Raw genomic sequence first — 15,268 nt, 5'->3', positions numbered from 1 at the left:
TAAAATTGGTGCAGACGTAAGGGCCTCTTTAAGTCACTAAATGCAGCCTCCGTCTTATCATCCCATATCACATTATTAGGGGCCCTCTTCCTTGTTAAATTAGTCAAGGGCACCACTCTCTCTGAAAATCTGGGTACAAACCGGTGGTAATACCCGGCTAGTCCGAGAAAGGCTTGGACTTGCTGCTTGGTTTGCGGATGGGGCCATTGTACTATGGCTTCTGTCTCTGAACGCTGTGGTTTTACGGTACTACTGTATATATATACAATATTTAGCTCCTTTTAATCTAAAGAATCATTTCTTTGAATTAATCCGAAGCCCAGCTTTTCCTAGCATCCGCAATACTGCAGTGACCTGCTGTACGTGTTCCTTCCATGTGCTGGAGTAGATGACAACGTCATCCAGATAGGCAGCAGTGTATGCATTACTGGGGCAGAGCATTCTATCCACCAGAAAGTTGCAGGTGTCCCGTGTAACCTGAATGGAAGGACGCAATACTGCCAGTGTTCGCTAGGGGTAGTAAACGTGGTCTTGACCTTTGCAGAGTCCATTAAAGGAATCTGCCAGTACCCCTTTGTCATGTCAAGTGTGGTCAAGAATTTTGCCTGTCCGAGCCACCCAAGGATGTCGTCCACTTGAGGAATCAGATAAGCATCAAATTGTGAAACTTGATTAAGCCGAAGGAAGTCATTGCAAAACCTCCAACTTCCGTCAGGCTTACTAACCAAGACAATTGGGCTGGACCAGGGACTAAAGCTTTCCTCTATCACACCTAGTTCCAGCATGCGCTTGATTTCAAGTTCCACCTCAACTTTCTTTGCTTTGGGAAGTCGATAGGGGCGCTCTCGAATGACAACACCAGGTTCTGCCGCAATGTCATGTGCAATCAGAGAGGTCCTTCCGAGTTTCTCACTCACAACATCTGGGAAGGACATGATAGCTGTATCCAGCTCCCGTCTCTGCCTGCAATTTAGCCCTGGTCAGAAATTAAGGGCGATAGAGTGAGCAAAGAATGTGTGGGCCTGAGTGGAGAAGGGATCTGGATCCCTTTCCTTCCATGGCTTCTGCAAGTTCACATGATAAACACGCTTGCTCAGTCGACGATTGGGTTGTTTTCAATTGATTGTTTCAAGTCTTGTTGTTTCAATCGACGAGCCCTTTTCTCTCCTTAAATTCATAAGGTCCTTGCCAGTGAGCAAGTAATTTGGAATGAGAGGTTGGAACCAAGACCATGACACAATCCCCCGGTTGGAATTCTTTCAGGGTTGTGCCACGGTCATAATAGTGGGCCTGCACTGTTTGAGCTTTCCTCCATGTGAGATTCTAAGATCGGTCGAACTTTCCCAAATCTATTGTGGAATTGTGTGGTATATTCTAATATATTGGTAGAGGGAATATCCAATATTCCTCTGGGTTGTTGTCTGTATAATAATTCAAACGGTGAGAACCCCATAGAGGTTTGTGGGACCTCCCGATATGCAAAAAGAACGAGGGGGAGGAGCTGATCCCAGTTTCTCCCATCCCTGCTGACCGCCTTGCGAAGCATTTATTTGAGAGTCTGATTAAACCTCTCAACAAGACCTCCGGTTTGAGGATGATACACTGCTGTCTTTACGATAAGTGCTTTATTTTAATTAACTTGGCAGTCTCCCTGAACGTCTCTGAGGTGAAAGGCGTGTCTTGATCCGTAAGGACTTCCTTAGGGATGCCGTACGCATGAAGACCCCCACCAGTTCTTGTGCAATTGCTTTTGACGTGGCTGAGCACAAAGGAATAGCCTCAGGATACTGAGTAGCATAATCAACAAGGACTAATATTTAATTATGTCCTCAGGCTGAGGGTTCCAGGGGTCCTACAATATCGACCCTAATGCGTTCAAAATGGACATCAACCAGGGGAAGGGGAAAGAGAGGTCACTCCTAGGAATTTGCCATAATTGGCACTCTGGACAAGATATACAAAAATTTCGAACCTCCTCATTAATTCCCGGCCAATAAAATCAGAGTTTAATTCGCTCTAGTGTTTTCTCTGTGCCCAAATTGCCTCCTAGGAGATGATTGTGTGCTAACTCACAGACCTGCCACCGGTAGGTTTGTGGGATTAACAACAGCTTTCTAACCTCCCCCTCATGTTCCGCTACTTGATATAATAAGTCGTTTTCAATCACAAAGTGAGGACCCTGTGGCATGGGTTGATGAGTGCGTTGGCCATTGACAAGCATGACTGCATTTTTTGCAAACTTTAGGGAGTCATCATTCCATTGCTCCCGTTTCAAAGAAGCCGGTGTTTCCCTAAATTGAAATTGTGTTTCAAAGAGAGTGTCCGGTCTGACCTCAAGGGGTGGAGAATCATCCCGGTTTGTTGAGGTGTGCGTTTATGATGCATCTACCTGCGATGGTCCAGGAATTTCCCTACATCCTTCTTGGGTTTCCGTATCTCTTTCCGCCGATTGGTTACACGGTGTGGAGACATCTTGAGTCGGGTCATCCTCGTCTATAACTAGGCCTAAGCTTCGTTCGGGAGTAGTCAAAAGTATACTGCATTGATTTTCAGACCAGTCCCGCCCCAGAATCACTGGAAAAGTTGGGGAAGGGAGGACTGCCACAGGGTGTTTTCTCAGCAATCCTTCATGACTAATGAAATATAGGGCGGTTTTGTATTTCGGACTTCTCCGTGTATACATTTAATACTGGTTTTTACCTTTATCTACTGTCGTGGTAATACATATTGGCAATCAATCGGCAATTATGGTATGTACAGTAAATTTGCCGGGGAGCTGGTTTTGAACTCATGACCTCTGGACTATAAGTCAGCGGATCTTACGGCTGCACCACAGAAGCTGTCATATTGTACTTGCACCTTTTGTGAAAGTGTTTATTTGATATTTGGCCATCAGCCTTCACACATTACTAAAACATGAAAAATGTTTCTGTTTTAATGATGTGTTTATATAGATTGTTGTAGATACAAAACACACATCAAATTATTTCCCCTTAGAATTCTGGGTAGCTCACTCCCAGATAATCAATCAAGGCAGGAACTTCTTGGGAGAATTTCTTGCCCGTTCTGAGGCGGTGGGGGGATGGTATAGCAGGGTGCTTGCTGCTTGGGCTTATCGATACATTTAGAAGAGAAAAGATGCTGATGGACAGGTGCAAAGGGATTTAAGGTGGGCCGGATTTACAAGGTTATTCATACACTCTGGTAATTCTAGTGTTAAGGGCTAGCAGAGGAAATGATGCCATCTATGTCTGAACCAGAAGTGACGTCATCATATACGCTGGGACTGGAAGTGACATCATCAAAGGCACCGGAAAACGGAAGTGACGTAATCAGAGGCCCCCGAACCTGGCAGGATTTCCCAGGAATGGTCTTTTAGAGACTGAGAGAGACAGTCAGCACACTCCACCATCCCCTGGTTTGATGTAGTAGTATTACAGTTACTCAAGCCCTTTAGCTGCCTCCTAATTGCACATTTGTGACAACATAAATATATTCACACACACACACACACACGCACACACACACACATATATATTATGTATTTGTTAGCATAGTGATTTACATGTTATTATATGACTCAAAGTGACAAACTTTTAGCATGTACAAAACTGCAAAAAATTATGAAAGTAAGAGAAATTAGGATGGGATGGAGGGAATTGACTTGTGAACAAATTTAATTAAGATTCAGCCAGGTCAACTGTCTAACAAGACCCAGGGAAGAGTAAACTTCAGTCCTAAAAGGAAAGAAGTTTCATTACAGAATGAATCCCAAATCCCTAAACAGAAATCACCAAAAAATATCAGAGCTAAATTTTTGTTTTAGTAAGAGTTTTTGATCAATTGGAAACTAATGTTAAACAAGGATTTGGTCTATTCAGAAAACCTGGATACACCTGCCATTAGATCAGCAGCCACACAGTTAATTAATAAAATAAGGGAAAAAGTTAGAGAAAGCTGATGAACAAAATGTGTATTGTATGTAAGGAAAGAGTGTTTCCATATATACATTTGAGCATTCATTTAACTGTAGTACTCTGATTGTGTAAGTCAGTATAATGTAAGGTGAGAATAGTTCTTAATAGCTTTGGAAGGTAAGCATATGTTCAGGAAGTTCTGCCAATGGAATTATAAAGAGAACTTTGTCTCACCAAAAATGCCTGTCTGGCACAGTACTCTCAAAGACTTATCCAAAAGGAGCAAGTAAGAATTTGATACATCTGTCACCACTCTTCAACTATTTAACAACACCAAACAAATTTATTAACACTACTCTGAATGACTTGGGGGCTAGAAAAAAAGAAAAAAAAAACTGTTTTACTAGCTTTGTGCTAAAAGTTGCAGAAATATATTAAAGACAATAAGGAGGATATGTCTGTTGTATACTCAGCTAGAAATGTTAAATATATGCATTTCTGCCACTGAACACATCTTTTTTGCCAAACCTGAAGAGCACTATTTCAAATGGATTTAAATTCCAATGTCAGGGTTAAAAGCAAAAGAGGCTCACTGACGAAACAGTAAGTATTTGTCGATGAACTAGGAGTTATATTGTACCCTGTTACAAACATCTATCTATCTATCTATCTATCTATCTATCTATCTATCTATCTATCTATCTATCTATCTATCTATCTATCTATCTATCTATCTATCTATCTATCTATCTATCTATCTATCTAAACAAGATTGCATAGCATTGTTTTTCCCACAGATAGTTGCTGCTATACTTCTCAACAAGCAAAGTGGGCCACACATAAAAATCACTGCTATCGTAACCCAGACAGAATTGTTGGCTTATACATAAAAATAACTTATAAGCAGACTTAGAAATGACACCAATATTTGCTTAAAAATTAGAAAACACCCTCAACAACTGACTTCAATAACTTATTAAATAAATCAGTTAGCTCTTCGTAAATAATAAACCTTTGCATTAATGAGATCTGCATGGAGAAGATTAATTCTTTACAGTTAGAAAACAGATGGGTGGCTCCAATATAGCAATTCAAAAGTATTACTTAATTTAAATATTGCAGGGAAGATGTCCTCAAATACTGTATATAAGTTGTATACAAGTCCAAAGATGGACAGTATTTTCACAGACAAAAACCACAATTCTTAAACAGAACTCAAGAAGTGAATGGTATAAATATGTCAGTCTATTGGTTTACATATTAATTAAGTAATCTTCAAGTAAACCATGAAACATATTAAATGTGACATTTCATTTTCTGGATGGAGGCAGTAAATAAGGTAAATGTGAGGGAAACATCTGTTCAATCTGACTCAAGTATGATTTTATGTTTCTTGATGGTCATTGGCCCAGAAGTACATGTGAAATAAAATTAGGAGGATGGATGGCATATGTAAAATACAAGAGGCATGAATTGGTGGCAGAAAGAAAATGCAAGAATTGGCGAAGGTAACAGTTAACAATTTTAGCATTAAAAGGAGACATTAGCAAACTTCAAAAAATGGTAGCAAAAACTGTAGGTGAGCATGCAAAAGGCATGAAGAAATATAAAATGTAAAGTAGGTGAGTAGTTGACTCACCTCATAATATTTCCACACTAAAACTTTGTGCACACCATCTCTTGACACTGCCTTGATGAACAGAATAGAATAAATATCTAATTGGACAATGTTAGTTTTGATTAGCCAAGATTAAAATAGGTCTTTCTTGATAGGGCAGCACAGATGCTCTCACATCTTTCACAAGAATTTTACAGGAGATTGATGCTATACAATGTGCACTTCCAGCTTTAGGACCTTAGATTTAGTTTCTTCCCAATCAGAAAGAAACCCACATGGTTTTTTCAAGACATCTTTGGACACTGAATCCCAACCAATACATCTAAGATAAGGTTTGGCATTAAAAATTGGATTGATGAATGGATGGATGACATTATCTTACTGTAAATGGTACTTTTATATAATTTGGATCATACCAAAATGTATAAGTATGTGGTGTATAAAATTAAATATGCAAGCAACAAATATTCTTCCCGCGTATTCTGAAAAATACAATTTTAAAAATGCAATTCGGGGATAAATAGACAGGCATTCCAAAAGATCAGTTAAAAAACTGACCTGTTATTATTTAAAAGATCTTTTAGGAATGAAGCTTTTAGGGGCATAAAATACTACTGGAAGCAGATTATCAAGAAACAAAAATTGCCTTTCATTCACCAATTGCATACCGGAATCTAAAATCTGAATATTTTAGATAAAACTTTTTACAATGAAAGAACATATGAAAAGTGATAGCAAGACAAAAAAATCACTACTTGTAAGCTACAGGTGTCTTAATATGGGTAAACATTTTTTCAACATTCATTGAAAGAGTTGGGCATTAACATGCAATCTTAAGTAAATTCACTGTTAATTCACATTAACATAAGACAAATGTACCATATTCTCTGGTAGAGTCAACACATTGTGACTGGAAATATTTCCAGTTTCTAATCTAAATAAGGTACACAATTTTTCTTTATGTTTAACTTCAGAAAAGAAATGTGGAATGTCACTTTTATAGGCTCTGGTAATCTTTTTGTTCTCTTATCTGAATATGATACTCAGTTTTTTCTTCATGTTTTACTTCAGTAAAGAAAAGTGGAATGTTATTTTGAAAGGCACTTTACTGACTCAGTCGGGTCTCAATGATTCTACCAGATATAGCATTCCTTTTACATTCACTTTATAAAGAATCTGGCAGAAATAAGCTAGTCTATCATTTGGGCTTGTTATAACCGATCATAGAGTAAAGTGTTGTGTATTCTCTGATAACAGACTGTAGCGGGGACTAGCCTGAGTGCCACTTTGATCTATTAATCATTTGTTTGTTCTCCAAGAACAGTACCTGCCGGATGTGTTCAATCGACATTCCTGCTAGGCGTGCAATTACTTTTAGGTCAAGTACTTACAACTGATGGGGTATTGTGACATACAGTATATGCCACTAATTCTGTGAGCTTTGGAAACATTGCATAGTTTCACCCTATCACCTCTTAGATCTTAATTTGTGTAATGGAAATTTAGTCAGATGAGTCTGTTACTTAAGGCATCTTTAGGTTTGTGGATCACTGATGCTATGAATGAACTCTGTCAATATACTGGATACTGAAACCATTTCATCGGGAATGGGCTCCACATTCTTCTTACCCCACTTAAATAATCAGGGTAAATAAAATTAATTTTTTTTAATCACAAGAATGAAGGAGGGCAGGCTGTCAAATTAGGCAAGACCAATAACCTCCTTACCACAACTGGGCACACTCCATGCACTCATGGGTCTTGCCTTGGCCTACATGTTCTCAGCTTAAATACAAAGGTAGGAATACAATACTGTCTTCTTTGCATGTGAAATGAGAGAAAGGTCACGTCCAGTTCTATAAATGTATTTTGCTTCTCTTCATTGTTAAAATAACAGTACATTTTTGTTCAACTGCCAGATTCTTTCTTTAGATAATACAAAATCTTGTTTTGTGATAATTAATAAATTGTAGCTTCATTTCAGCTGATCACGAAATGTTTTCTTACAATTTTTATTTGCCAAAAGGAATGTGTTCTAACCCATTTTAGCCAAGTGGTTGCCATCTTTTAATTTGTTGAGAAGATTTCTGTACATGTAAATGTACAAAAAATCCAAAAAGTCAGCAGAAATCTCAAGTATAAAGAAGAATGTAATATAGTCACTGAATTTCTATCTTTTTATTGTGCCAAAATAAAAATTTCACATATTAAAAGAAAACAATTTTACTCTATAGTAAATCAAAACCAATTTCATGTAGATTTGGTGTCTATGCATTAAACAGTTGCAGTTTTACAAATTAATCTGTAATGCCAAAACGTAGGTATAAACTTCTACAGAAAATCATTAAAAGAAAAGAAACATTCACAATGATAATTATAAAACAAAATACTATAAATCAGTCTCAATAACTAAAACAATAAGAGAGAAGATCTGTGTTAGGTAGCTGATGTTTCATTAATGTTCTCTCTGAATCTCTCTTTCTCTTTCACATTCCAAGCATTCATCTTGGATATCAAACTTAATAGAACTTTTCATATACAAAGTTCTTCTGAAACATATCCATTGTGGGCAATCAGTGAGGTTGAACACCTATTGGAAATGTTGCAGAAGATATTAGACTGAAAATGGATTATTATCAGCATAGTAGACTGGAACTGTTAGTTTGAAAGTTAACCAATACTACCGTATTGGTCTTACTAATACATTGCTGAACCAGTTGGGAACTTAAGGATTTAAGATAAGTTGACATTGGAAGCAACACTTGCGCTTTATGGGGTGAACATTTGCATTCCACATAGAGCAGGTGAATATTTGGCAAAAAAACTTAATTCTCTAGGAGTTTGCTTTTCTCCAAACTAATGTCATGCTGAAATATTTGTTCCTCGGATCTCCAGTGTTTGATTTCCTGTTGTATGCTGGATGACGTTTTTTTCATTTGATGATCATTACAACATTTTCAGTCAGTCATTATCCAACCTGCTATATCCTAACACTGTCATGGGGGTCTCCTGGAGCAAATCCCAGCCAATACAGGGTGCAAGGCAGGAACAAATCCCCGGGGCAGGGTGCCAGCCCACCACAGGGCACATGCACACACACACCAAGCACACACAAGGGACAATTTAGAATTGCCAATCCACCTAACCTGCATGTCTTTGGACTGTGGGAGGAAACCAGAGCACCCGGAGGAATCCCACGCAGACACGGGGAGAACATGCAAACTCCATGCAGGAGCGCTACCACTGCGCCACCGTGCCGCCCACACATTTTCATCCAATCATATATATATATATATATATATATACTGTATATATATATAAATATTTAGAAGTTGCCTTCATTCCCACAGTTATCAAAAATCTATATAATTGCTTTGGTGGTGGTATAACCTCTGCTGTAACTCTCCTGTGCAATTATTTCTTAACAAATTAAGGTCATTAACATTTCTTGTCCATTGACATTTTTCAACTAATGTGAAATTATGTACACTGGGCTCCCTGGTTTGTGCCAATGTTTCAGCAATGGTTAACAAGAAAAAGCAGGTACAGGAAATAGATGGGTGGACGGCTAAATAAATAAAAGATAAATATTAGAATATTAAGTTTTACAATTTATGCATTGAGCAATACACATTTACAGGTATACTTTTAATTTAATAAAAAATAGCATGTTTATTTTCTCATGTTTGCAAAGTTTCCTTGTATTATATTCTTCTTAACAGCTAGTGGAAAATACTCTTATCTTTCATTTCCACTTTGCAGCTAAAAGTATTATCTAAAGCCTGTTTTGCCTGCAGGAAATCATACCATCAGATAAATGGACATTTAATCCATGTCACCACTTTTGAGATTTTCACCTATTTTTTTTCCTGCCAAGACTCTTTGTATACCATTATGAAAAAATACTTTAGAACTAAGAACAGTATATTTCCTAAAATGTATGACATATGGTGCTTCATAGTTACCAGAGCTACTCTGACCAACCTAGTGCTGGTAGCCATGCAAACAGAGGTCAGTGGGGCAGAGATTCTATGGCATCAAAGGTGACAGATAGTACACTGGATTCTTATAACTGTATTACTGACATACAGTAGGAATCATATGTAGCACAGTAAACAGTTAAATGTCTAGGAGTGAATGGATAACTTGGGTTAGGTCAGCTACATTTTGCTTGTTCCAGTGGATCCTGCACTTCTCCAAGGCTCATTTTCTTGTGAAATTGAGTTTTTACTTTTCTATTTCTTCATGCCAAAAAGCCACACCCTTGGATGGGTTAATAGCACTCCTGTTTAACATGCCTTTCTTCTAATTACTCAACTATTTTTTTCAAGTTTGGAAATAATCAATATATGTGCGTACAAGTATGAATACAAATGTTTATGGCTTTGTATCTATTTCTTACAATTTTATACGTGTAGCAAATGTGGTATCATCCAGTTTTCTTTGAGAAGAGCACTATTAAAGAAAAAATTCATGGACATTTTTTTCTTTTTATTGTACAAATTTATCTAAAGACTATGGTAAATGACACAGAAGATCACAGTCTTGAAAACATTTGTGAAGCAAGAATGACTAGTCTTCTATCCAAATGCTGCTCTGAAAAACAAGCACCTTTTGATCATACTTTTAAGGCCTGTGTTTTAATTCCATGCTACTGCCAGAAATACAAATCAGAATTAATGGTAAATGTAATAGAGAATTACGCAAGGTTGACAAATGCTTTTTACCTGAAAAGCTAAAATGATAAAACACAATTTTCTTTAAAGCCGTTAATTCCTTAATCTATTGATAGTAAATGTTTTCATTCACACTGGCAGTCCCATTCTTCATGTTTAAGCCTTACGCTTCACCTTAAAACTTTCAGAGTCTGGTGATTACTCTATTACTGCAAACAAAGTGCCATCTCCAGTCAAGACTACAGTAATGATAATCACTAATGGGATCAGCTCAGGTCATACAAGCATAAAGAGGGAGAGAATATCTTTCTTTCTATGTGGCACAATGCATAGCTCAAGAAAAGTGCACATTATCATGCAGATTTTTATTAAAGATAGATAAAGTAGGCAGTATCAAAAATACATAACCTGCCAACAAACCTGAGAGGTTATAAACTTAAGAAAACTTCAAATCCCCAATGTTTTTAGTTAATTATTTCTTTGAATATTATTTAAGAAATAAATGAAAAATCCCTCATTCATGTAATATTGCATTATAAATATACAGCATGGTACAGAAAAGGATATTGTTACATGTTTTAAATATCCACTTTAATAAAAGGATAAGTGTCCGTCCAGATGCTGTGTCTCTGTCATTCAAAAAAATAGCACGTTACAAAATTTTTTTAATAATAAATGCATTGCTTTTGTCATTCCAACAGATGACGCATTATAAATATTAACAATGCTTTTATGAATCCTACACTAAATGGCATATAACACAGACATATGCACTTCATGGTGCACTTCAAATCTTATTGCTGAGGTCTATGTGGATTGCTTAGATTTCAACCCATCACAAACGGGTAGTACAACTAGTAAAAATATAATGTGTGTTTTGTCAAAAAGTGTGTCTTGGATTAATGACATCTTGAAAAAATAAGATAACACAAATTTGATTTTTTAAATCAATTTATCTTTGCAGAAGTATACTCAATGAAAACAAAAGGAAGACTGACACACATTAACAATAACATGGAGTATGGCATGCTGCTGTAGCCACTGGAGTTTACAGCCTGCTGACAGCTCAATCCCAGCCTGTGACTCACTGTGTAAGTCTGAGAAATTTGCTTAACTTGATTGTAATAGAAAAACATATAAACAATTGTTATGTGTCACATTAAAAGTTACTTTGATCAAAAGTGCCAGTCAAATATACAACAGTAACAATATTAAGAAACAAAGAGGAAAACATAAATACCCATAGCTTAAAAATGGAGAAAGCCTGTTTTGAAAATTTCTACTCTTTTCTCTGCCAAATAATTATGGGCTTTTCTGTGGCTACATACATAAATTAAGAGAGCTTAGAAAATGAATGGACGGTTAAGTATTTTATTTTAAAACACAATTCCAAGGCTCTTGCAGAAATCTTTCAAAAAAGTCTTTGAAGGATCAACTCTCATAAAAAAATTTAAAAGCCTAGTAAATAGCAAAAGAACAGAAACACTTAAAAGAGAGATATAAATGTAATAACCAATACTTTTGGTAAATTCAGAATTAAGGAAGGAACTAATGCAATTTCACACTGTTTTAGCATTATTACATTGGTTATGTGTGTCCTTTAGAACTGATTTTAAAATGCTATAAATGGTACATAAAACAATAAGCAATCTTGCTCCATCTAATATTTTGGAGTGCCTACCCTCCTACATTCCCAGTCATAACCATTGATCTTCTAATGGTGGTTTGCTTATTATTCCAAGAACTAAATATAGGGTGGTCCAGATCTAATTATGCAATTTTCATTACGCTATAACTTATTAAGTTTATTACATAGAGAATTCACAGCACCTGCCCTACACAGAGATTTTGCTTAAAATTATTTTTGTTGCCAATAGATGGCAGCGCCTGCCCTGCATTCCAAAATGGCAGGGAGACAGTTGTCAGTCAAACAGTTGCATAATTAGATCTGGACCACCGTGTACAAAACAAGTGGTGAGGTGGCCATTTGCTGTTATGCACCAAAAATCTGGAATACTGAAGAACATTTTAAAAAATTCCTAAAAACTCGCTTTTTTAATTTAGTTTCTCTTACGATGCATTTTATTTCTGCTTCTGATGGGCTGTACATTCATAGAAATACTATATTCTTCATGGATTTGCAAACATTATTAACCTCTAATTTTCTCTGCATTCTTTTCTGTGGTGGAGTTTTTGCCACTACGTGAGCAAAATACAGTACTGTGTAGCCACCTATGATGTGGAACATAAGTGGATACTCCATCTGTCCATGAGACCCACTGCATCAAATCTCCTAGGATGAAACTTAAATAAAGATAATGAACTACTTAACGTCCTTGACAGGAAATATGGTAAAGCCCGAGTGTCTCTCAGTTAAGTCTGTTGAATCCAATTTAAATTGTTAAGCCCAAATAATGCTTGGGACAGTACTGTTGCCATCATGCTGCAAAGAAATCAAGAGCATTTCTCTTTATTTTGCCACTCTATGGTAACTCATCAATATTAATTTGTGCAATGGAGCCTTTAACCGAAACACAAAGCAGCATGTAAACAAGAGACAGTAAAACCAGTTTTGAACAAACTGAAACTGAACCATCAGTTGAATAAAGAGATAGTAATGACAGTGTTAAATGGTCATCAGATGTTCAAATGAATAATTAAACTGATGCACATGGCATAGTATGACCAAACCGCCATTATATGCCTGATGACTTCAGTCAGGTAATATTGCAACGGGGTGCAATATCTACGTTGCAAAAAAAGCAAAATGATTGTGATCAAGTGGAAGATCAAGAAAGATGCTCACCTTCTAAGCTCTATTCATAATGCAACAACTGTCAATGTTTGTGTCAGGAGAAATATGGAAGTCACTAAGCCTTGCACTGTGATAGCCTACAATAACACAATGGGCATGTCCATCGTGATAATCAGGCACTGACATTCTACCTGGTCATTTCCAAATTACAGAAAAAATATAAGTATGCATCCTTCTACTGTCCCGCATGCGAGGTTAGTCTGTGTGTTGGTGACTGTTTAAAAACATATCGCACAAAGGATGTGCACTAAATCTGCATCAATACAGCGGTGGACAATAGACATACCTTTCCTACTGTATTTATGTTGATGTTTTGATAATTATATGTTTTTGTTAGATGTAATAGTGTTTTGTCTTGTTGAAAAAAAAATCAATGTCTTTGTCTTATTTTACTGGGGGGGTGGGTAAACATATTGCTAACAAGGCTATGTACATTTATGTTAGGTAGAATACATAGTGGGAAATGGGTGGTCTTTTGGCATTGGAACCCTGCAGATTTTGTTTTTTCCCTGTTTTTTTTTTCTTTCCTCTCTGGCTATTTCACCATACCATTGGACTAATCTAGAATTAAAAGTAAATCTAGATATAAGGACTCAACTTTTTCTATTACATATACAGTATATCTATGGAACTGAAAATAAACAAGCAAATAAGAAGACAGCCTAAGGTCATGTAGTAGTTAGCTATTCTGAATAGGTGAGTCTTAAGATGGGATATGAAAATGGGCAGGGAATCAATTTTCCAAAAATCTTGTGGTAGAGATCTCAAGTGATGAGGAGCAGTATAACTAAGCGCCATGGTGTGTATGATGAGGAGACCAAATGTGGAGGACCCAAGAATGCGGTTGGGGGTATGAACATGTATGACTTCAGAGAGATACAATGAAGGAAGGGTATGAACTGCTTTGAAGGAGAATTTTAAAATCAATGCAACATTTTACAGGAAGCCAATGAAGCTACTTAAGATTGTAATGATTGTATGGAAGAATTCTGAACAAGCTGGAGTTTATCGATAAGCTAATGTGGAAGACCAAAGAGAAGAGAATTACAATAATCAATGTGAGAAGTGACCGAGAAATGAGTAAGGGTAGTGGTGCTATTTAGTGTGAGGGAGAGTCGCGGGCGTGCAATGCCACGGAGATGAAAAAAAGATGACCATGTAACACTATTGATAAAGGATTCAAAAGACAGAGTACTATCAACTGCGGTGGGTTGGCACCCAGCCCAGGATTGGTTCCCTGCCTTGTGCCCTGTGTTGGCTGGGATTGGCTCCAGCAGACCCCCGTGACCCTGTGTTCGGATTCAGCGGGTTGGAAACTGGATGGATGGATGGAGTACTATCAAAGATAGCCCGCAAACTCTTAACTTGAGGGGAGGGGTAGACTGAGGTATCATTGAAAAACTATATAATTTTGATAAAGCAGACTCGGAGCTAATGAGCAGAACCTCCGTTTGAGCTGGAGGAAATTGAAAGAAAACCATGATTTTATTTCATTGAGGTAGGAAAGAGGAAGGACAGAGTTGGGCTTTGTAGATGTATAGAGCTGACTATTGTCTGCATAACAATGAAAAATTATTCCAAATTTCTTAGAAATGCCATTTAAAGGGAACAGATATATTAAAAACAGGGGCCAGTAGTGACTGTAAGTTTTTTAGCTGAACAAAGTGCATATGATTAGACAGGTATGAAGTAAACCAAATAAGAGGAGTATCAGTAATACTGATGGCAACTAAATGATTCAACAAAATATTATGCAATACAGTATCAAAGGCTGCACTCAGATCAAGTACGATAAGGGCTGTTAAAAGCCCAGCTTCAGCATCCATCAATAGGTCATTCTTGCTTATTTATTTGATTATTGGTATTTATTTGTTCTTATTTTTTTATCTATTTCTAATTTGTTTTCCTTGTAATTTTTCTTTGACACCATGTAAAACACTTTCAGCTACATATGAACATTTGCTATAGAAATAATCATTGTTGTAATTCGATTGGATTTTTTGAGAGAATAAGGCACCTTGTTTCTATTTACATGTTTGTGAAAGCATGCCAGAGAGTTGGACATTGGGGTATTCCTTGAAAAGGTACAGTAAATGCAGGCACAAGCATTACAGAATGTTTCATGGCAGAGACTGCCACAGCTATTTGCAGTCAAAAACTTTGAGGTAGACAGGAATGTTCTTTAACTTGATCTGATAAGTGGTTATGTTTCATGGGCCAACCTGCATCGCAGAAGAGGTGC

The sequence above is a fragment of the Erpetoichthys calabaricus genome, chromosome 1 (assembly GCF_900747795.2).
Source record: "Erpetoichthys calabaricus chromosome 1, fErpCal1.3, whole genome shotgun sequence".
NCBI classification, from domain to species: domain Eukaryota; kingdom Metazoa; phylum Chordata; class Cladistia; order Polypteriformes; family Polypteridae; genus Erpetoichthys; species Erpetoichthys calabaricus.
Note: the sequence above shows the minus strand (reverse complement) of the source record.